The sequence below is a fragment of the Echeneis naucrates genome, chromosome 3, assembly GCF_900963305.1.
Source record: "Echeneis naucrates chromosome 3, fEcheNa1.1, whole genome shotgun sequence".
Lineage (NCBI taxonomy): Eukaryota > Metazoa > Chordata > Actinopteri > Carangiformes > Echeneidae > Echeneis > Echeneis naucrates.
This window is the reverse complement of record NC_042513.1, coordinates 24595507-24621018: the sequence shown is the minus strand read 5'-3', so window position 1 is coordinate 24621018 and position 25512 is coordinate 24595507.

Genomic DNA, 25512 nt, shown 5'->3' with positions numbered 1-25512 from the left:
TAATGGGGAAAATGAAATTGACTGCTACTATGCCATATCATCAAATCACCAGGAACAAAAAGTTGGAAAAAGTCCAGCTGCTCTTTGAGTGTAGTAGTTTGAAGTAGTTTCTGGCGTGGCCTGCTGATTGTACGTTACTTAAGGTAATGGCACAAAAGCTCGGCTGCCAAGCTGGCAGACACATACCAGACATTCACTTAAAAGGCCGTGTCAAGGGTTAAGTGGTCATGGAAAAGGAGGCACAGATCCGCCGCTGGAGTTATTAGGCAGCATAGTTTCTCTCGTCAGCAGGTGGGAGGTGAGATCTGGTGTGAAGAGCAGGTGCTGCTCAGGGCCAGAGATCACAGCTGAAACTCCGGCTGTGATAAGTCCAACGCCACTTAAATTACACCACCAGCACCACTTTGACCCTGCATGGTTTGTATATGTACGGGAGAGAGTTGAGGATATAAGTGTGAGAAACAAAAGCTGAGGTATGTGGGTTTAAGTGAGTGCGTGCGAATGAGCGTGGGTGCTCAGATACTTTTTTCTTCTTTTAATGGTGAAGGTTATAAATACGGGTGTATACATTGTATATACAGTCAAGAGGAAAGACTAACAGCTAAATAAAGTCCAGCCAGGAATGACAGCTTAGGGCACGTTTGTCTGTTTATAGCTCTTCTCATTCTTCAAATTCTGTTTCACTTAAAACATTCACCCAAGTGTTGATTTGCCTTCACAACTCTGAGGGTGTGGGGGTGGATAAAGGCTGCCAATGAGAATGGGAGATGGAGGCCTATGTGGTTTTGTCAAACACAAGTGCTCATCCACAAACTGACATCAAGCCTCAGATTTCAAACTTTGGTGTTTTGTCTGAACCCATCGTTGACACATGTTAACGACATTTTGGAAAAAAGCGAGAGTGGGAGAAAAGGCAAGGTAAGGGATGAAAGTGGCAGAGCGAGAAAGCAAGGGAAGAGTGCAGGGGCGGATGCATTTATTTGATGATTACCTTTTTGTTAGTTACAGCCCCAGAGATCCAAACACTGGAAGTACTTCCAGCAAACCAAAAGCATAAACAAACAAAACAAAACAAAAAACGAGACGGGGAATGAAAGTGGACAGAGAGCAGAAGCATGAGGAGCTTGGAGGAAGAGGCGAGGTGAAGTATCGATCAACCATTGACAAACACAATAGAAATTTTAGATGTGATGTGAGAGGCCCCCATCCATAATTTATCAGGGGCCAAATGTGAGTGACGTTGGGTGTGGACAGGGGAGAGCACAGAGTATTGATTAGTGGGGGGAAGAAAAAAAAAAAAAAAAAGGCACAGCAAGGGGGGCTCCAGAGAGAAGAGAATGGGGAGGAAGGGCAGGGAGGTTGGACGAGACAAGGAAGAGATGGCTGAGCAGGGAAGTACAGTCGGGGGGTGGGGGGGGGGGAGACATAGATGGAGCACAAGAAAGCCATTAAGGATGCCAGACACTGGCAGCAACTGAGAGTGAAGAACAGAGAAGCGCGAAGATTGGAGGACAGAGAGGAAGAACAAGAGAGAGCGAGAGGTCAACATGCACCCCCCCCCCTACAACTCCCCCAACTACCACACCCTCTTTCCATCCCACTCCACCCATCTCCCCACCATCCCGATCAATATGGCCATGTCAAAACATAAAATGCATGCTTTTGCTCTTAAGTAAAAGGTGTCTAAGATTTTTAAAAGCATTGATTCGGGGACGGGTCGATGGAAATCAAGGCATATTTTCCCATGCGAAGACGACCAATAACACTCAGCTGATAATAGCACAACAGAGGGGGACTCAACAGTGTCTGCAAGCAGTGCAGCGGTCAGATTACTGCACTTCACCAGGGGGAAGTCACGAGAAAGGGGGCAGGTCGAGGATTTGAGCTCTCTCCGCACAAACTGTCTCAGAGAGCCGTCTTTTGGGAAAGCACAGGAGGGAGGACAAGCTGATGGCACCGGACATTTACTGGAGCATCTGCCAGATACATTTACACATTAAAGTGAGGACTATCTAGAAAAGAAGTTCTCACAGGCTTGGCCCGGGGGGAAGAGGCACCATCAAACGCAGTCAGAAGGAGCAGATAATTCCTGTTTTGCAATGCTAACCACACAGAGCCAAACACATTTAATGAGAATTCGTTTGAGTGATATATTGTTGTCTAATTATGTCAGCCTCAGCCGACCTTGGGGTGACAGCGCCATACTATTCTTATGGTTTAAATTCAAGCTTGCAACCCCAATTATTATTTGGCTGCAAGTTTTTTGCTCTCCCCAAATAAAGTCTGTCACTGAGGGGAAAACGAGTAAGAGGCAGAAAGGTTCTGGGTGGGTTCAGTGGTTAGGGAAAGTTTTTTCTGTTTTTCTTTTCCCCTAATGTGGGCACAGTGAGGCAGAGACAACCTCCATGCAGCCACTGGGGACACAGCAGCACCGCCCCGGGAGAGCCAAACCCAGGCAGTTAAAACTGAGCAGGCACAAAGAGAGACAGCAAGAAAAATACAAGATGAGAGAAGGCAAAAACAAAATCATGTTCCATAATCAGAAACAAAACTAGTGCCCACCACATCAAGGTCAGTGCCAATGTGCATCCATGTGTCTCTTGTTGCTGCAACAGTTAGCACGGCTGCCACAAAATGGGGCTATAAAGACAATGCCAGTGAAGCAGCAATTAGCCTTATCCCTGGGTGCGGCTACGCTCTGAAGACACTCATCTGTCCCCAACCACAGAGTATATAATGAATGACATTGCTCTGACACAATAAAATAAACAATATCTGGCTGAACTCTTAACAGCTCCCTTCCTCTTTTGTTGACCTCACTGGCCTTTTGCGGTGCCTAAAACAGCCTTTGATACAGAGCACTCTACAACCAAAGCTGAAATTATTTTGACTGAAGCCATTTTCCACAGCCAAGTGTGCATTGCTGATTGACATTATGCTGGCAGTTTTGCCAAAATTGAAGGCTTCTTCATGTCTTCAAATTAATTTATTGTAGGGTCAGCCAATTACTTATTCACAAAGCTCTTACATAGTACACACAACGTTGTGAGGCAATGTCTCGAGGACAACTCGAAACATAAATATCTTCTGTGAGATAAGCAGTAGCTTGTCGTGGCTTGGCAACCGACAACTGGACTGGTGGCAACAGCGACCGCTGCAGCCCGGGACAGAACCTGTGTTATCTGGATACCCAGCAATCTCTGTAACCACCAAGCCAAGCTAACACCCCAACCAACATGGTTTTCAGCTAACAGAGGCCTCTGCAGTATTACACGCTTTGGAGCCTGGCCCATCAAAGTCCAACCCTAACGCCAAGACCACTGAGTCAACAAAGTCTTATTTCTCTGACACATGTCGTGGAACTTGCAGGCTGCTGACTGGTTGTTCATTAGGTTAGTTACATGATTATGTACGATCTGTTTCCAGTGAAGCCCCTGAGAATGTGGGAAATGGAAGCCGACGAGGAGATAATCTAGTCACCTGATCCAGGCCCGGTGGAGGTGATGACAGCTATGCTGTGCCACCGTGTGTCATACGATAAGGGGGCCAAAGCTGCAGGTGACTGACTGACTCGCCCCCTTTTTAATGATGGACAGATGACCATGCCATCAAGATGACATGGGAGGAGGAGGAGGGGGACATATCGAGGAGCAGATGCAGTTAAGGGGATGGACTTGTCATTTGATACCTTATTTTTTGCGATATTTGATGGAAAAAAAAAAAAAAAAAAAAGGGGGCAAAGACAGAAAAGATGCTGTTTCAGACTGCAGCAGGTTAGAAGTCTCTCCACTGGTACTCCAGCGACACTGTGTGAAGCCAGAAGGTATGGAAGCCCTACGCAACATCCATGTGCTAATGCAATCGAGGATACACATGAAGCACGGTGTGTGTACGTGTGTGTGTGTATTTAACAGCTTAATCAACCACCTAACCACTTGCCAAAGAGGAAAGAGGATTTGCTCAACATGTCTCCCACCTTTCAGAAAAGGAGTCTACACAAATAGCTTATGCACACAGCTCAAACAAAGAACAAAGCTTCTCCCCCTCCTTTTGTTTAAAGGAGACTTCTGGTACACTGTATCAATAGCCAGAGTTCTTTGCAGAAACAAAGGCAGATGACAGTCATCAGTGCAGAGAGGGGTCTAACCACACAAAACACGTCTATATTAATATCTTGTATTACTACCGTCACACTAGATAATTGCCCAAAATAGATAAAGGGCCAGGCAGCATGCTAACACCCTCATAAATGCAGATGTTATGCGGATGATTTAATCATGGGTCTAACAGATGTTTTTAGGCTGCCCTCTTTCATTAAAAGCCCGCCGCAGCAGATACTGAAATCAAAGATTATTCTAGGAATTACGATATGAAAAGCACGTTAGCTCAATTAGGAAAATTAAATTGTGTACATTAGACAGAGCCTTGTTCAACCAGGAGTGAGCATTTTGCCAGCAAGGCCGGGACATAATAAAATCAAAGAATCACGGCTTAATTGAAATGCACTTAAAAAGGATCATGCTGACAAATGCGATTGTATTGAGGCGCTAATGTGCACACCTCCTCCCAGTCCCCTTTAAATCCAATGAAATTGAAATATCCTGGGCTGCTGACCGCTTCCTGATACAATCAGCTGGCCAGCAGCACAGCACAGCACATGCAAAGAGAAAGAACAAGGCGATGAAAAAAGAGGAGGCAAGTAATCAATTTAGAACAAACAGATCGGGACGGCGGCTCCCTCACTGCAGCTGTTGGCTCACACGCTGACACACATATGATGTAAAGTCCACTTACAGATTAAAACAAATGAAAGGTGAAGTGTAGGTAACACATAGCTCTATCAGTCTTGGCCTGCCAAGGGAGACCGTTCACTGCTCTCACTTCATAATAGCATGAGGTGGACGTCAGAGATGATGGACCACTCAGTGTTTAGCCAAGGGCCCGATTAGGATGCATAACACAACCATAGGATCATGTTCATATACACATTTGTGTATGCAAACACACACTGGCATGCATATACCCTCCTGTATGTTTACATTTGTCTCATTTACATTTCATTAATCAGAGGGCACGATTACTTACAGGCTCTATATAGTGTTGAGAGACACACACAGACACACAGAGTTTGGTATGTGTGGAAATCCATGTCATTGTTTTCTAACCAACAAAACGAGGAACTCTGCAGTGCTACAGCCTAAAAGCCAAGTCATTAAATAAGATTTAACTTCTAGGTTTGTCTTTAAGTAGCTTCTTTTTTGGGCCTGCAAGAATATTTTCAGCCCCAAAAATATTTTGTCTAAAACTGTGAAACATTAATATCAAAGTTAAAAAAGATCATATTATTATTTGCTACTCTCAAAGGCACTATCCTGCAGCCTACTTTCCTCAGTACTAAACAGAATATATTAAGATGAATCATAGAAGCAGTGATGGCAAAAAAAAAAAAAAAAATCATCTTTGGATCGTTGAAAATCATGTATATGAAAATAAACATGAAACTCTCTCCCTTAACACTTTTATTTTATTTAGTCGTAGCTGATGAGAACATTGTACTTGAATTGCAAACACTAAATACCTACGCCCTTTTTGGGCTTACACTATGTTTCACAAACGAGGCTCTCCCCTCTACATATATATGCAAACAAACAAAAATAGAAGGTACACAGTTGGACTGCTGATGTGGAGACAAAAAGTAACGTGTTTGCTATTTTTCTTGCCATTAGTGTGTTTGCTGCTGAGCAGAGCAGTACTCTCAAAGGTAATTCTCCGGAGGAGCCACTAGGGGAGCTTCCAACCCCCCTTTCAGCAAAAACTTGAGCACACGGTGTATGCAAACAGAGAGAAACATATGGCACACACAGAGACACACAAACACACATGCTGGGACACTGTGGACCCAAAAGAACCAAAGAAGACAGAAGAATGAATTTGATCCTGGTTTGCTAAACAGAGAAGAATATTTCTATTAACATAAACTACTATTTGTTGGAAAACTTTTTTTTTTTTTGGGCTTTTTAATCATCACCATGGCTTTCCTCCTCACATCATTCATGCACCTCTCGCTGTTGACGCCGCTGTGCTATGAACTTGCTATTGTGGCACAGCTTCGTATAGCGATGGGAATACTCCACACCCAAAGTACAGAACACACCTCCATTATGCATTACACATCTAAGATATTTAAGCTCTTTGTAAGAGTTAAGTCTTGGAGCCGTGCCGTGTCATTCTGTGGGGGATGATAGGGAGCTTTAGTCATGTCTGTATTAGCGGGATGACTTCCAAAGCCTCTGGGATAGTGTGTTACAACCACTAGCTCCAGTCAGTCCCTGCGTTGATACCCAACTCTGCCTGGCCCTAAGCACCAGATCAGAACCCCAAATAGGCCTTGCATTAAAGGGGATAAGCCTTACCACAGGGACTGACTATTCACCAAATGAGATCAAATGAATGGCTGTAGGTTTATTGTGAACGAAATAAACACAAACGCAATGGCTCAACAGTCCAGCGTGGGGATGAAGCCAAGGAGCAAAGCTGTGATTTCTGTTTTTCACATAGAGGAGGAAAGGAAAAAATAAATAAATAAAAGAAAATAAAAAGGCTGCAGACGATTATTGTGCTTTGCAAAAAGTCTTTGGGAGGGGAAGTGAGACTTGAGACCTGTGAACATCAACTGACATGAATTCCAGGACACGTGTCGTCCTCAGAAGTGGGAAAGGCAGTGTTTTCCCTTCTTGGAGAAGAAGAACATGGTTCTTATTCTAAGATAAATACCGCCCATCTGTCTGGTGCTGTATGGTGGCAGAGTGTGTGTGCCAACATCGGAGCCCTTCAAGAGACACTTAGGTCTGTGTGTATATTTTCACAGTCTGATTGAAGTAAAACACAGCCTTTAATGTATCATTTCAAGTGAACACCGTGCCCAAATGAAAACACACACACCTACAAGCCCCACTTAATTGAAGGCTACAGATTTTCACATAGCAGACAGTTTTTTTCCCCCTCTTCTTCTTTTTTCCAAGGGGGAGAAGAGAGCACTTTTTGAAATCAATATTCTCAACTTGTTTTCCTGCAAATTAAAGCTGCCATTCTCTGGCTGGTGTCACCAGGGACTAGCACTGAGACACAGAGAGGGATAAGAACTGCAGCAGTAAAGTTTTATATTTCAAGCAGAAAAGATTGAAACGTAATCCTACATTATCTCAAAATGACTGAAACAGATAGAGAGAGAGATAGAGAGAGAGAGTGAGGGGGAGGGGGGGGTATACACCAAAAGGGAGTGAAGATGTTATTTCTGTTGTTTTTTTTTAAACAGAATAGGAAAGAATATTCAAAGAGAAGAAAGGAATAAAAATATCATGGCATGATCATAAATTCAAATGTTTCTCATCCATTTCTCTTTGAGATATAACTTAAGACAGTGTCTGTTACAATAACTTGGTGTTGACATACTTTCCATCCGTGGGAGAAGAATTTCATTGGTACAAGTTTCTACCTCATCTTCCATCTCAATAACATGCAATTGCCTGCAGTTAGTCTACATAACATGCAATTTACACACAAGACCACACTCTCCTAGCTGTCTGTTCCAGCAGACCATGACTGTACTTTGCCATAAAAACAGATACTATGCTCAGGAAGCTTTGTAGAGCCTAAAAACCTCAATTAGGTTCATCAATATTTGATGGAATGGCTCTGATAAGGCCCCCCCCCCACCTGTCTCTGGTGCCCCTGTGCTGCTGGGATGTCTTTAATTGCTGGCCCAAAGCGCTGGAGACAGACAAGGCTTGTTTGCGCAGTAATGGATGGCTCTGTCCCTAACACAATATTGGGGCTGGGCAAGGATGGCTGCTGCACCGCCGGCTTGACGTAAGAGCTGAAAACGGGAGGCAGAAGGATGCTGACGGTACTGGAGGACAATAGAGGAGTCACATGATGAGCACTGGACTCCCTCTGTGTCCACCATTATGATGTGCATTCACTGGTACTTGGTAGAAGGACAAGACCCCCATCACCCCTTTACAGCACTCCATCACAGCTCTCCATGGCTGTCAGACAGGAAGTGAACACACCAGGCCAATTTCTTTCAAACCATTTAGCACATATTGCCGGGATATGGAGATCCCCAAAAAAAAAAAAAAAGGCACAAGGGTAAAATGTGAAAGACAATTCTGCCTAGCTCTCCGGATCTCTTCCTTCTTCCTCGGGTGCGTTACGTTCACCTTGGCAAGCAGCAATTACAGCGTCTATCCTTGATTTCTTCCAGGACCCCTGAGATGTCTTGGGAGGTGACTTTACTGAGGGATTTCTCTTCATTGACATCCTGTGTAAATTGAATTTAATAGCCAACACTTGGGGCCTTTTCTCACGGTCTCCTCTTTCAGCAGCGGCAGGCTCCGTCACGCCCTGCCATACTTCTCCACTCAGGACGTCTGGGCTATTTTCCAGGGCTATTGGAATAAGAACTGACGAATCCCTTTCAAGGTCCCAAGGAGATAATCTCCTGTCATTTCTGATTTGCATAACATTATTTAAAATTTAATGTAATGGCATTAAGCTATAGAGGACCCTCCCTCTTCCGTGAGCCCACATCTGTTTGTTGTGTGCGCGTGCGTGCACAAAGTTGTGCGTTTGCCCATGTATTTATGCAGAGGCACAACAAAGTGGGAGCTCATCTCTGATGGGGTAACAGGGAGCCTCCTTCCTCCCTCTCTTCTACTTCTTCTTCCTCCTCTCTTCCTGGAGCAACCCCCACCTTCCAATCTGTCCTAGCTAACACAGAATACGACTGCAGTGCACTGAGATAATCAACAGATAGCTCAAAGCAGATGAAAGAGGTATCAGAACTGCCTTCACTCAAACACACACACAGCAGCTAACAAAGTGTGGGGCCTTTTCCATGGTACAGGGCCAAGTCATAGCCCAGAGGACCGAGGGCCGGATACCATTCCATTTGTCGGATCCGTACGTGTCCTACTTAGAAAGCTGCAATGGGACTCAATTAGGCTGGAACCAAGACGAGATGATAAATTAATTTATTAATGAATACAATGGAATGGAGAACGGAGAGGAATGAAGGAGCTTGCTCATTTGTTCTGGGTTGGCTAGGCCAAACAGCTCCACTGATTTGATTGGGAAGGAGACGGGTCAAACAGAGATTAATGCAATGGAGACTTTGTGTATTTGTGTGCTGCTTTATGAGAAAATCAATTGAAAACTGTGCAGTTTTATAATGTACAACATTGACACAAAAAGCTTTCCTCTTCTACAGTCTTCAATAACATGCTCTCATAAACGCAAGCAGAAAGGCAATGCCACAGACTGTCCATCCAAACACGAACGCAAGTAAATGTGTACACAATGTGCAATAGTATTACTGACACATACACATACTGAAACACACAGGCTCACAGGCAAACACAAACAGAAGCATGTTATTACACTGCAGACAGACAAGAACGCAAACACACATCAGCTGATATACACACCATCTCTATTCTCTGTAGAGCATCTTCCACACATTAAAAATAAATTCATTCAGAGTCAATTTGGGGAATGTTTGGCGATGCAGGGCAGGAATACCATCTGAGCTCAGGGAATTGTAGATGCTCCCCCTCTCCCCAAGGCATTCTCTTTGTCTATCTATTTGGTGTGATTAAAAATACAATGATGAATGCATATTTCTTCCAGATGAATAACTTGAAGGGGTTGGCAGCAGATGAAACAGGGAGCAGTGTGTTGGTAGAGACTCTAGCCAGGTCAGACCGATTCACAGTCAGATCCTCTATAAGCTGGACTTCCTCTGAGGAAAAAAGAGGTCATCTGGACAACAGTCTGTCACGCTGGGCTGAAGCTGGTTAAATTCACATTAAAGCTGCAGATAAGATGTTAACGTCATATGTTGTCAATCCAAAAATGGAACAACACAGAGGCTGTATTTTTATTTTCCATACTGAAGAGTGAAGAGTGAAATTAACAAAGTATTTCTTGTTCACATACATTTGTGACAAGTGTAAAATCCTGACTCAGATACTTCAGTGTTTATGAGTTTAGACGTTTTAATGTCTCCCAAACACATGTAGCCAAATGCACCATTATCTACAGTTAAAGTGTTGTGTATTCAGTTTAGAGTGGATTTTGTCACATTCAGTATCATCAACTCATCGTTCTTATTTTAGAGAAAAATTCAACAAAGAACAACATCAATTATGAAGCTGCTTCATGAAGCTTCACATGTTAAAATTGGGAAAACAAATGCACTCAAAGCGACACCACAACTGATTTGCATCATACATATAAATGTGTCAGCAGACCCACAATCAACTTAACAGCGCACATCTACATCCAGTCAACAGGACACCAAACATTGCACATTAAGTGCAACCCTCCAAAATGTTCAGGGAGGCTCCGGGCTTGAAGGGAAGTGTTTGAGGCTCATATCCCCAGTAGAAATTGCTCCTGGCAGGACTACTGAGTGGCCTCCCCCACCCCTCTGCCCCCTACAAACCAGTGAGAGAGGAAGGCCCTCCTCTCCTCACATGTCAACTTCAGAGAGCATGCCTCTTGGTGCCTCAAAGCTTTGATACTAAAATAGTCCAGGAAGCCTCTGTCTTTTAAAAAAAAATAAATAAATAAAAAAACGCTGCTGCAGACCTTTATTCAGGGGATAGAGGGAGGGAAATAAAGGGAGAGAGGGCAAAAAGAGGGAGAACACAGTAGAATTGCAGGATAACTAGGAAATAACTAAAGAGGGGAAATTCACGTTTCCTATGATTGTTCAACACTGTACTTCTCTGCAATTCAATCCAGCAGTATCACTGAGTTTTGACCAGAAAAAATAAAAATCTTTCCATTGCATTAAAAGATTCTGTGCTGGAGAACTGAATGGAGGAGAAAGGCTCTCCACAGGGGTCACCTCCAAGGCCAGTCAGATCATTCAGTGTGCACCACGTATACTGTATATATAAAGAATACTATACGGATAAATCAGCCATAGCATCTTCATCAATAGTTTTTTGAATAGTGCATGTCCTAAAGATGAAGATGCTGAAGCAGCACAAGTAGATTTCTACATCCTGCCTTCCCCTGAACTGGGAGCATTAAAGATCCAAAGGGGTCCCCCGGAGGGCGCGAGTTGGGGACCAGCACTTGTAGGACACCCGTCTCCACTCTTAAATTCAACCTTCTGCCTGACAGGTCAGGCATAAAACAACCTGGTTTACTTGCCAAGACATTTGCCAAATCACCATGATAAGAGACCCGTGTTAGCCAACTTGTTAAAACTCAACAGAACATACAGGTCTGGGTTGGTTTGTTTATGCAGCAATGCATTGCTCAGATGAAAGCGCACACACCTGTCAAACTAACTGCTGAAACAGTGATAAATTAATGATCAAATGACTCAGAAGTACAGCAACACTACTGAGTCCTGTAAGCATTGAAGACAAAGACACAGAGACAGAGGAAAAACAGGAATACAGGAGTGAAAGAAAAGATAGGGGGAGACAAAAGGAAACGAGAGGGAGAGTAGAAGAGTAAGAAATATGAAAATGAGGGAGGAAGGCAAAAAATAGAAAAAGAAAACCTATTGAAAATCTTCAAGAGGGTTTGTGTCTTTAGAGAGCATGTGCCTTCAAAGTCAGGAGAGCAGAGGGAGCAGGCATCTCTGTGGAGGCAGTTGAGAGCCCCCCCGGTGTAGTGGTATCTTTAAGGACCCTCGAACCGGTAAAACCGAAATACACAAATGTCAGCGACGCCTAAGCAACACAAATCACTGGCCGGCTGGCTGCATTATTTTGTGACCGTGTTCCTACACTGCAGTAAACACATCTGCTTTGATAGAACAGCATTTTTATTAACAACAACCAAGAAAATATCAAATCAAAAGGATTCATCCAAACACAGTCGGGATCCATTATTTATCTGCAGTATTTTTCACGAGGCTTTACACAAGCATATTGTCTTTCTGTGTGTGCAATTGAATACACTTTGGGGGTCGAGAGACTGCTTATGGCTTCTAAGGAAAAAAAGAGATTATGACAAAAAAGGGGTTTTTGTAAACAACACATGCTTGTGGGTTTTTGCTGGTTGAAAGAGGGAGTCACAGTGAGTGACTGGATACTCTGTTCTTCTCGGCACATTTCCATCCCTATTATGTCGCCCAGGCATTGTGACGGGGAGTGCTGCAGCTCATCTCATATGCAGTTATCCAGCTAACTACCAGGCTTCCTCCTGCTGCTCCACCGGCCTTTGATAAGAACAGAGGGAAATTAAAATCATGAACCTGAATTATGAATCCAATGACAAGATAGCCTCTGAAGGCTCTTTCTCTGCACCATCTCTCTTGGCAATTTCTCTTTCTGACTCTCTTTCACTTTTACTCTTCCTCTTTATTTCTCTTTCGATCCCCGTGTTGTTCTCTTTCACTTTTTACTTTTTCCACAACACCCCCCCCCCCCCCCCCCCCCCCCCCCCCCACCCCGCAAATTCTCTCTTGGTTGCAGAGGATTCAGCTGCTAGCATATTCCATAAGAGCACAAGATAGAATGAAGGAGAAAGAGGGAAAAAAGTTTCAAACGATGATAACGCACAGTTTGATAAAACTGACAAGGGACTCAATTAAGCCTTCCCTGTCAAAGCAGGAGCAATATTTTATTAAGCTGGAGTGTGCCATACGATGGGTACATCAAGCGACGCATCTGTAGACGAGAGGACTGCACCAGCCGGGTAAGAGGGACACGTGTTGCCACTTTCAGGAAACATCAGTCAGAACTCACTTCATCACATCTGCTGAAAAATTAAGAGACCCCAATATTAGGATGCTCATTTCCTTTTTTTTTTTTTTTTTTTAAATATACACCACCCCTACTATTTGAGGAGAGACTCTGGTTGCCCTCCTTTTTTTGTGTGTAAATCCTTTTTGTTTTAAATGTATCCAAGCACAAAATGTCCTTGTGTCAGCTTTTACCATCAGAACACGCACAGCGAAGATTCAGGCAGGTCTAAAGTGGAAACAATCAAAGGCTTGCATTGTTATATTTACACATGCAGCACATAAAAAAAAATAAATATGTGCTTTTATAGACCGACAAATGTTACTTTTGTGTGTTTGTCTACTATATGAGTTGTGATTGAGTTGATTCAGTTTAATTTCGATGGATTGAATATTTCAGAATCATTGCAGTAACATTTTTCTTATGGCCAGACACTGAATTCGTTGTTTAAAGTATAATAACTTTACAACAGAATCAGCACACCAGGCACGAAAGTTAATCATCTAACAAAACAAGTATAAACTCTGTATACAAGATTCTGTGTGTAATGGTGGTGAGGAATTTACGACCACAGCAGTGTCAGAATAATACTGCAAAAATACTGAACCTATTTATTTTATCAATGCTAAATTCTTCTACAACAAGTATCCTATTGTCCTCTGAAGGATAACTTTTTCTTTTACTTTGTTTTCTCACAATTGTGATGTTTGAGTGCTGTGGCATTGACCCTGACACACTTTACTATTGCATATATAAATTAAAACTCAGTCTACCGTTGCACTCATTTTAAGTCGCTCTGGATGAGAGACTCTGTAAAATACCTGCGATGTAAAATGGAATGTAGCTTTCTTTGTCTATTACTGCAAACGGAGGATATGAGTATCGGCATTACAAGCAGGCCCTACTGTTTGTGTGGACAACTGCATATACTGTATACTCGGCAAGTTCCGCCCTACTTTAAATTTCTTTTTAAATAAAAAGTAAACTTAATCCTTCGGAGAGAGCAAACATGTCGGTGTTGTGAAAAAGAAAAACAGCGACGCTCTGATGTGCCTGGAAGAGGCCGTGGCATAACAGGAAGATGAAACTTTAATTCTGCTCTTGTAATTGAGATTGCTCTTGTAGGATGCTGTATTGCTGAGAAAAAACAGCATGTGCACGCGGACGCACACCCCATAAATATGTGCGTGCATAGCTTTACATGTTGTTGTACACAAATACGGGTCTACACGCCAACTTGCCTACAGGATCTTTGCCTTCATCTCCACAAACACACACGCATGTGTGTGTGTGCGCGCACGCACACATGCACGTGGTGGAGCTGACACTTGTACCTGAGCTCAGTGCTGACCATACATAGTCTGTTTCATCTAGAACAAAAGCTCTGTTGGAAGACACAAAAGGCCAGGTTCAAAAGCATCGCAGGCGTCAGGAGCCCAGGCCTAGATACATGAAACAATCAGTGTAAACTTGTCCACAGTTAAGAGGGCTGCGATGCACCTACAACAATGCTGCTAGCGCTGCACTGCAGGCGCAGCTCGGTCCACATCAGACACGATTAAAGCTCGAGGTAGATGAGACACAATGTTGGTGATTAGCACAAAAATGTTTCTGTGTTGCTATCATTGATTAATATGTTGCTCCCAAGACAAGCAAAGCATCATAGATGATTTATGGATTCTGCATTTCACTTAAAACTCTGTGTAGTTGGCTCTGCAGTGTGTTAAAGGGGAAAAGGCGTTGGGACACCTGTGTTCTTACGCATGTAGCAGAGGTTTTATCACACGGATGTGCAGAGATGACTCTTATGGGACAATTGCGACGAGTGGGGGGGGGTGTGTGTAACTCATTCCTAAGGCCACATCTCAATGACAGCTACTGGAGAAACAATGATGGATTCTGGCACTGACAAGTGGTGGTGCTGTCTTAATGAAGAGGAATGTACACACACACACACACACACACACACAGGACTATAAATGTCTGACCGTCTCACTCTCCTCCCTCTCTGTTATTCCCTCATCTCCTCCACTCCCCTCCTTCCTCCCATCATTCTCCCCAGGATATTTATGAGTGATAGATCTGTCAGCGCTCTTGCTAAACAAATGAAAGTTGCCACTTGTGCCATTGACGCCACGCTTTAATCGGCACACGGCAGGCTATATTCAGATGTTGCTTTTTTTTTTTGCCATCATGTTTATTTTATTATTTTTTTAGATATGCTCATTGGGGGAATTTATTTCTGTGACTGTGAATGTAATTTTAAGTCATTGTGATTATACCGCTGCAGTTAGTAGGTAAGAGGGAGCAAAATAAAAATTCACTCTACTCATTACTCAGTACAACTAAAGTTATACTCTGCACATAGAGGTGAGGTGCAACTATATAAATATAAATATATATGATATTTCTCCTACTGTCTGTTAGCTCCCAGACATTTTCATCTCTTACCACTTTCAATCATAGCAATTATTCATAAAATGAATTCCTTCCAGTGAGATGTTGCAGTACATTCGATATATGCACTCATAGCTTTATTTTCATGGACTGATGACAGCAATTTCTTTTATTAATATAACTATAACTACACTAAAGAGGCATGGCCCTGAAGCTGCATTCAGCTCAAAAAGGGAACGAGAGCAGCTGCAGCCCACAGCCATGCATGAACACCTATGTGAAGGAGGGGGGGCAGTAAGTTAAGTTAAGCAAGACTGTGTTTGCATTAAGAGAATGTGGTGGCTAAAAGAGAGACAAGACATTCTGGGTGAACGTGCCCGTGTGTGTGTTTGTTCCTCCACACTACCTGCAGGCTGTTCTGCCCTGAACAGACACCAGTGCGTTGTCAGCCCAGGGGCATTGTGTCTAGTTTGGCCTTGCTTTGGTCCCCTCACCATCACTTTGCTGCGGTGGCTTTGTAAGAAGAAAGACCTCCATCAACCCACTCACTTTCAATGTATCAATCAAATTCTGTTTTGTTTTGGGGTTTTTTTTCGGTCTTTGCCTTTCATCATCCAAGAATATTTCTACATATTCAGTACTTCTGTAGCATCCAGTCCTATTACAGTCTGATTATGATCGCTCGATTTAAAAACTGCAGAGGTGGGAAAGAGCGAGGCGTAGAAATTCATGCCAGAGTGAATGGATGAAGCATGAGGCACGTTGGGGGGATGGACAGAAGTATCTCTGATGTGAGTGGATGCAAATCAGCTGATGTTGTAGCAAACTTCTGTTTCCTCTAGAGTGATTCTTTTGGAGCAAATGCATAAAGTATATGAAGTACAACATTTCTGAGATCTATAGCATAAAGTTACAAAAATACAAAACTCAAACACAAAAGAGATTAAGAAGGCATACAGTGAATTTCATCCATCATATTCAGGTATCAGTTTCAAGAATATCAAAACTGACTTTACACCTTTTTTTTTTTCTTTTTTTTTTTTTACTCTATTTTAACCGGATCAGACATTTAGATCTGAAGCTTTTCGGGGGAGTTTTTTTAGACCTCTGGTTCGTTTTATATGGAGAGAAGACAACTTAACACTGCTAATCAGCCGCTAGATAAAGAATGTCAGAGTTCATAAATTACAGGTTATCAGGTTAATGGTTAATCAGATTGGTGTTTTTATCTTGTTTTCCTGTATCTGCTGTGTATCACCAAAATGCTGCTATTAAAGGACAAGCTGCTTTCTGTGCATTTAGTAAATATCGTCACCAGGTTTGTTTTTCCTGAACAACTCACGCTACAGGGATCCAAACCAAATCTGTCTGTGAAGACAATTCTCATGATCTCACACAGCTTTCCTGACGTCACCCAACCCTGTCTTTTGTTAAATTTTTGATTGGAGACCCTTTGGCGGCAGAAGTTACACGCTCACCGTTTGAAAGTTTGCACGAACAAAGACAGAAACTGCACACATGCTCTGTGTCAAACACGTGTGCGACTTTTCCTCGTTATGTTGCAGCAGCAAAATAACAGACCACAGGTGTTTTCTGTTCAGGTCATTTTAAGTATATCAGCAGTCTGTGGTGAAGGAAAGGGTCAGATAGTGCATGTCAGATACTTTTTGTTAGTGTATTTACAAATAGCTTTGGCCTTTTTATAGAATAAGGGCATTTCAACAGAACCAACCCAACAACGCCTACTAGTTATTTCATCAAGAACAACTTCCATGTTAAAGCTATTTCCACAACACGCATCACTTGCAGGCAGAACACAAGCTCTATTTTGGTCAGAAAAAGAAATTTGAAATGAGACAGATGATGAAGTATCTGACACGCTCCAAGTCTGACCCTTGTTTTGTTCAGATTATTTGTGTCTTGGCACAAATTGGCATACAGCCACGCCTAAATACATGCGCACACAAACACACATGCACAAATTGTTTAGTCTCCTCCAAAGATGAGTGTATCGGAAAGTGAGTGATAAACAAGTTTAATCATGCTCCACGTTAGCTCCACTGACAGTTTATGTCAACAGAATAGGAAGTGATGAGAAAGGTGGAGCACTAGGCTTTTCGCTGTTGTTGAAATAGAAACAAAACAAATCCAATGAAAAAAAATATAGAGAAAAGAAAAAACAGTAAATGTTATATAAATAGGTGATGTAACATACCACAACTATGTTAATTGGATACACGTATATTTGCGGGTGGAGAATTTAACAGGCTCTTAAATTATACATTTATCAAGCGAAGCGTAATAAGAATTGACAGGAAGCTTGACAATCTGGCAGCCATCTGTAAGACAGAGCTGTCAGCCACAGAGAGGTGAGAAAGAGGACTGACTGAACCCTGTGTTAACCCTGAAGACAGCGACAGCAGCACAGAGTAAGAGGTTGAGACAGTGAAGAAGAGCAGTGGGGTCGTAAGGTCACGCAGGCGAATATGAAGTATCCAGAAGTTGATTTGGATGTTGATCAAGATTGGAGGGGAGGTCCAAGCACCACTGATAGCAAAACCAGTGTGTTTTTGACTGTTCTAATGAAAAGCATTGTCAGGGTCATCATATTTCAGCTTTACAAATAGCCACATGTACACACACAAGCTCTTTGTGCTGTGAACCTCACACACTCACAATCGCCCAGCTGCACAACAGGCTAACCGCACACATTCGCAGAGCTACTTGAAAACATCAACCAAGCACACCAAACCCTGCAGAGGCTACACAACCACCAACGTTTTTTTGTTTTGTTTTGTTTTGTTCACAAATGCACACCACAATCCATATTCCACAAGCATCCCTCACACACTTACTTAAGCCAGACGAATAGGTTTCACACTTAACTTGTGGCATGTCTGACTACAGTCTGTACCTCGTGAACTCCGCTGACAGGCTGTGTTCCCGGTGATAACACTGTTGTTGGTTGCAGTCGTATGCTATATGTATGCTGTGGGTGCAGACCAAAAAGCCTGGAATCAAAAGTTCTCCAACTGGCACACAGTTAAACCAGCAGGCTGATCGGTTGCCATCTGCAGCTGCTTCATTCCACACATGGGGACGCAGTAACGAGGCAAACAAGAAGAAAACTGACAAGACTGTGATATGAGCAACGAGTGATACTTCTACCAGCTCACGCTGCACTTTGATTCACTCCCTCCAGTGCTTAGAGCGATTTTGATTTTACCCGCCTGTAGTGTACTTAAACTCCTTTTCTCCTTATAAATCCAAGTCTGATTTCACATTGTTCTCCACCTAAGTTATGTATGACAAACGCCTGGGGCCAAATCACCATCAAAGCAGAACACCGCAGGAACACGGCACTTCCGAGCTTCTTAGTGATGACAGATGTCACTTTTGAAGTGAGCAAAGGGATGAAAGTGGCTGGGATGTGACGGGCGGCATGAGGACAGCTTCTCCACCGCGACCTGCCATCATCAGCGCTGCTGAGGTGTAATGGGGAGAGACTGGAGGGGCCTGGAAGCTCCAACGACCGTCTGGGGCATCTGTCTCAGTGGCCAACCGGGGCCAAGCCTTACATGTCATGCACCTAGCCTGCAAGTAGCCAGCACCCAATCTGTCAGCCCGACAGCCAGCCAGCCAGCCAACCAGCCAGCCAGGCAGCAACCCATCATGCCTCCACCACCCGATTGGGATGGAAGTGTCTCCCTCCGTCACACTGGCTGCTCTGCCAGTGGATTCGTCGGGGTATAGAGAGAATAGCTAATCTGAGGGAACCAGCGGCCCAGAATCAAAGGGCCACTGGCTTCTGTCTTCCTTGTGTGTAGCAGCGCTCACCTGGGTACTATCCCCGGTGTGACAGAGCGAGCAGCAAGAGGACTTGGTAAACAAGGCAGAGCAATGCAACTTTCAAACAGAGAGGCAGGTAGTGCAGGGAAACCAAAACAAACTCTTAACTCAGGAAATTCAAGGAACGTTTTCCCCTGCCTTCTCCACTGTTCCCTGTGTCTTTATTGTGGCTTGATATGTCACCACTGTCTCTATCTCCTACTTGCTCAGGACTTCAAGTGGCTGTCTCTATTTTGCTGGGCCATAAATTATTCAGTGCTCTGTGTCTTCTTAGTATCTGCGCTTTCCATTGGGTTCCTATCTTATCCCCTCTTCTGAAAGAAGGGCTGGTGCTTTGAGACAGAGTTTGCAAAAGGTAACACAGGAACTTCAGCACCGACAACCACTTTCTTAGTAGGAGCTCTTGTCAAGTACATATATTTGTTCCAGCACAAGGAAAATATGAAAAAGAAAAACAAGAAAAAAAGTAGTATCTGAATACAACATGGAATCCAACAAGCTCCACTGCTGCTACGACAACAACTTGGACTAGTATCTGAGCTAAAAATAATGACAGTATTCCACATAGGGGAGTGTGTGTTTTGTTTTCCCAGTGCGTCTGTGTGTGTGTGTGTGTGTGTGTGTGTGTGTGGAGCCCAGGGAGCCCACTGTATGTAAATAGCCATATGAGACTGCATAGCATTACTGTCCAGACATTGAAGAGGTGACCTGATCCCAATTAATCACACAATCCCAGGGAGAACTGTCACATCCCATCTCCATCAGCAGTACCATCCTGTTCTGTCTCCCTCCCTTGTCATCCTCTGCTCCTCCATCTCTCTCCTACTCACCCTCTCTCACACACACACACACAGACCAGACAAGCATACCCTACTAGGCTCCATCAGCCCCTCACCAAATCCCCCCTTCACCTCTCCGCTTTTATTCAAACACAGAGGGTCTGAAGCTGACAGGTCAGCTGGCGTGGGCCAGTCGGTCCCCACCTGTCCCCTAGCTTCTTCCCCCAGAAGGCAAAGTGCCAGAAGAGCGAAGAAGAGGCACTTCTATCTTTACAGCTGCCAAAACAAGATGCAGCCTTAAGGCTTTCTATCCCCCAAAGAGATGGAGTGTTTGCATTGCACCGGTATCAGTGAAGGAGTGCATCTATTTTATGGTTTATCACACTCTTCAACAAGAGTACATTGGGGTGAATATGCTGACAAAAAGATTCCACATATATGTGCAAGAGGAAGGTTGTTTTATTAAAATATGACAATGCTGAGCATTTGTAATACCGGTGTATTATAAACATCAAAAGGTAATGACAACCTTCTTTTAAATATGATTTTCAAGTACATATTTACTATTCTCTTGACTGTCAGGACTACAGATGTAGGGCCTTTGAAGTTTACAGTGACGACTGTTGGTGTGTCACACGAATCCACGCACACAAGCCTGAAACTTGTAAAGAGTATGATTAGATAAGTGTAACAAGAAATACGATGTTTGCGGGTAAGTGTCACTTTATATTTGTACTGTCACCTTTTTTTTCTGGGAGAAATTGCATTAGTGGTCTCACAGAGTGGAGAAAATGGTTTCAGATGGAGAGATGAGAAAAAATGAAAAGATGAAAAAATTTGACATCTTTGCCATCTGACATTTTCGACTCATGTGTGACCTGCAGCTCAAAGGACTGGTCTAATGAGGCTCGTCTGCCGAATCTTTCAGCACACACTAAAATAAAACATATCCCATATTTTTTTAATCTTTTTCTTTCTTTCCTTTTTTTTTTTTTTTTTTTTTTTAAGATAGATATACAAGTGGAGATCAAAACACCAGCCATGTCTATGAAAGTGGCATACTGGATTCAGGAGTCATGTCGTAGCTTTGTCTTGATTCATCCTGATATAACCATTTTGAGTATTCCCTTTGAAAAACGTAGAACTGGCATCTTGTGAAATCACAGAAGAAGTCAGGAGACTACGTATCACATGTCGTTAAAAGTTCTATTGTTTCACCCATGTGTTCGTAGACTTATTCCCGTCAGCTTGTTCAAGCTGTTCCCTTTTGTGCTGTTACAGTTACAGGAATATGACACAAAAAAAAAAAAAAAAAAATCACAAGTCTGCAAAACAACAGGGTAAAGTAGGGTTTTCTGCCCTCATTCAAAGCTCACACTATATGAGGGTTTATAGTTTTTTTAAAAAGTTTTTCTGCTAAAGAAATAACTTTTTTTTGCTGCAGGTGTTTGGCAAAGTTGAGGTAAAATGAAATGCAGACAATGGAAAACTTGTAAGCCATTAAATTATGCTTCACTATTTGATTCAGATTCAAAGAGGTTTAATGATTAGCTCAAGGTGTCTCAGTCATTCCATCTCTGAAAGTCTCTGGCTACCATTCTTCTCCCTCTGCAGCCTCTATAGATCCTCATTAGTGGTTTTGTCTCTGTGGTTGATTGCATGTTTGCAAGTGTTATAAAAATGTGAGGGTGTCCCAAGGGAAGGCGAGCGGGGATGTTGGGGGCCAGGGGGCCATTGCTGATCCCACAGGGACACAAGTTGAGGTGAGAAAGAATCCATCTTGGGACTCAAACTTAGAGGAGGGAGGAGAAGGAGGCTTCTGCACTCCCAAAACACTATAAACTCCCCTCCTCTTTCATCGTCTTGGGTTCTTTCCTAACCCTCTCTGTACCGTCTCCTCTGCTTGCCGTGCCATCGAAAAATGAAAAATTTGGGGGGGTAGGTGGAACAGTGGAATGAGTATTTATAATTGTAATGAGGCCCCTTGTGGCTTCTTCCATCTTAAATCTGGTTAATCATCAGGTGTGCGAGGGCTGTTTTACAGGGAATCCACCGAGGGCACAACAATCAGATACATATCCCTGATAGCGGCTCACAGCAGCAGCGGTACTACTGAGACATTAACCTCTACCAAAGAAACACCTCTGCCTCTCCTTTGAATGGATAGAAACTTTCCTCCCCAGACACATTTAACATGGATGCTGTTCTCTAGCTAAGGAGAGGGAAGGAGGACGTTTTAATCCAGCAATCAAAGGAAACATAATTATTTTTCACAGTTTGTATTGTTAATGAGAAAATACTTTTGATTGGACTGACATACAATGCAGCAAGTGATTGGAAAGCCCAAATATAGTAAAATATGTAAATCAGATTATTATATACTCACAAATAAAAAGAAGAGTAGAAGAATTAATTGCTATGCTATGAAGTAAAAGTGCCATTCTATTTGTGGAGCACATTTGTGTTTTCCACTAAACAAACCATTTTTTTCTTGTATACGACTGTTCAAGAGATGGTCCACCCAAGAAAACTTACATCAGCAAATGCCTGAAACAAGATCCACTGACTTTCCAGATACAAACATACATCTCGTAGCAGCGAGCGTACAAAAGGAGTTGGTGTGAAGTTGATAGAGAATGCCAAAGTCAGCTACAGAAGTGTTGGAGAGGTCAACAAAATGTTGGACGTTACATGTCAGAAGCCATTTCCTGTTTCCAACTGGTGCTCAAAGTTTATTTTTTCTGCTCCGCAAACCTTAACAATGTAGCTACAATTTCACCCATGACAACAAATATCCCAAAAACCTTAACCATGTAGGAATTTAACTTGGGATCGGGAGCTTTCCCTAACCAATTCATATTTGGCCAAGTCATAGCAGATTAAACATGTATGAATATAATTTTTCACAGTTTTGAAAGGTGCTTGCAAATGATCATGTAATGTTGATCTTTTTATTTGTTGGACCTTCTGAGTCGCACATGGTAGAAATCATACTCTTGCTTTTTTTTTTTTTTTTTTTTTTTTTTTTACAGTAAAAAAAAGGATGGGGTTGGGGGGCACTGTAAAGAGAGGTTCACACAAGGTACAGCCGAATTGTTTTACAGATCCTTTAACCATTGCTGGACGAAAGCTTCTTCTTCTATTGTGTATGAACCCTGTATGGTCTATCAGCTTTGACATATCTACTGTAGACCCAGGCTGGGTAATTATGAGCTACAAAGCTCACTGACCTTGTCAAGATCTCTCTCCCCTCTCCAAACCAGCCCAGTGTATGAGAGGAAGGAGGGGGTTGGGGGCACATTCTGTGGCTGTCTGCTCTCCAGCAACACACATAAACACACACACCTGGACCGTGGCTGTTTACCTGCCAGGTTAAAGGGCTGCAGTCAGTGACAGAAGGAAATTTAACATGGAAGCGGCAAAGGTGGAGGAAGATGAATATGCAGGAAGAGTAGAAAGTGAGGTAGAGGGGCAGAGAGGAAGGAGGGTGGAAAGAGAATGACAGTACAGCACAGAGGGAAGGGGGGGGGGGTGAACGGGGGTCACAGAGTGATGAGGGGGTTAAATGCCACAAATGCCATGTCTCAAGGCCTCATAAAGACAAGCTCTGCATTGCTCCCAAGGTCAGGGCAGGCACACGTGCACCTGTGCAACGGTAGTGGTGGTCTTCTGGATGTGTGGGGGATCGTGTGCGAGTGCTTCAGTGTAAAATACACAGTCGAGTCTAGTTAGTTCATACTATCTGGGCCAAATGGCCTCTCAAAATTAAAAGGTGCACCACTCTTAAGGGGGATTACAGAGAAATTGATTCTTTTAACTTTGTCTGCAACAGATGAAAATAGAAAGGGGAACCACTGTGAAGGCCACAGACAGAGCAGTGAGAAGACAGGAAATGATGAGCTGCCCTTTTATCAGTGGCTAACTGTTGAAAGATTAAATTTTCAGATGGTTCGATTATCATGAAAAAATATTTCTTCTGATGAAAACAGGTTCACTCCAAAGTTCTGACCAGTTCAAAGTGACCGTAACGATTGTGTTGTTCCATCATCATTTCATGATAAAGAGAAGTATTATTTCAATTATTAATATCCACAAGTTTGTGATAAAGAATTTAGAGTGTGCTGGAATCCTCCTGCTCAAACAAGACAACTGACAACCCAAGCGGCAGGTTGAGCATGCCAGCGGCCAACTAGCATGCACCAAAGTCCCACAAGCCAGTCAGCTAGAAACCCAGATGGCTGGCCAAACTGCGGTCAGTGGAGTCTGCAGGAGGCAGGATTACAGTCACCCGTGGTTATCAAAGCCACCATGATCACTATGGTAACTGAATCATCTGGAGAGCCAAATCTTCAATTAGCGCAGGGCGAAAAGGGCACTATGTGCTATCTCCAGACCAAAAAGTGAGACAGCAGCGATCTAGACAATGGACATAGCTGCTCACAAAGATGCTGGCATTCACACATGTATGTCCGGTAAAAATACACACGAGTGTGCAGCGACACATTCTGTATACACCCTCCTCGTCCTCTGAGGCCCAAAACAGCACCAAAGCCAGACAATGAATGTGAAATGGTTAAGAGTCTGATCCTTTGATCGCTTCCAAGACTCAGTAACTTTGCCACCTAAACCATTATTGTCCCATGAACTTAACAGGCAGAGGCAGCCTTCAGCCAATTACAGGGCGGCATTAGTGTTAGGCGGGAGTGTTTGTTATATGAGACAACCAATTAAAATCACTTATGGGCAGGGTAATATCCAGTGATTTAGACCTGAACAAAACGGCTTTGGGAGGATTATCCCTAGCGTAACCTGATCTTATTCTCTTCCACTCAAACAAACACACGCACACGCGCACACACACGTCCAGGAGCTGACACTACAAGCTTTGCAAAAACCTGAGCATACACACAGCCACACACACTAGACAGATGACAAGACAACTGGGCCTTGAGCTGCATTCATGCACATGCCTTTGTCATTCCCAGACAGTCAACGATGAGCACATTCATATCTAGAGACTAAAGGCAGACAGAGCATTGTTTCCAAATGCATGCCTACAGACACAAATACAATTTACAGGCTCAGCCACCACTTGCCTCAATACTGACCTACTGTAAACAACCACTTTCGCTCAACTTCCCAAAAACAAGTCAGTAAATCGAGATTGAAATTTATCAAGAATATACTTCATCTCTTTGTTATATAAACGAAAAATATATCTCAAGTCCAAAGCACCTAGTCACAACAGAGAGACCTTTTATGAAAGATATCCAATAAAATCCAGATGAAAAAGTCACAATATGCTAATTATATTCTCAGGCAGACTTTTCGTCAGTGTCAAGTTGAGCTCGATCAGTCAGATGGATAGTTTTCAAAGTGAACTTTGCCTACAACCTTCCTGAAAGTCAGAAATACAGTCTGGTTGATGCCAGTCAATCCCAGAGGATTTACTTTTTATGCTGAGGTCTTCAATCTAATCCTCAGCAACTTTGATTTTGTGTGCCTGCGCTTTAACTTTTTTTGGCTTTCTCTCTAAACTGTGGTTCAGAAGAGCAAACGCCAGTTCTGAGTAAATCAAAGTTTAGCTGATAACGCTGTTGACTTTAAAATCCATGCAGCAATGGCACTCAAACTATGGCATCATTATGAAATCTAAAACTCTACAAAGACTGAGAATATTTCCATAATTTTTTCCATGTTCCAATATTTCTCCT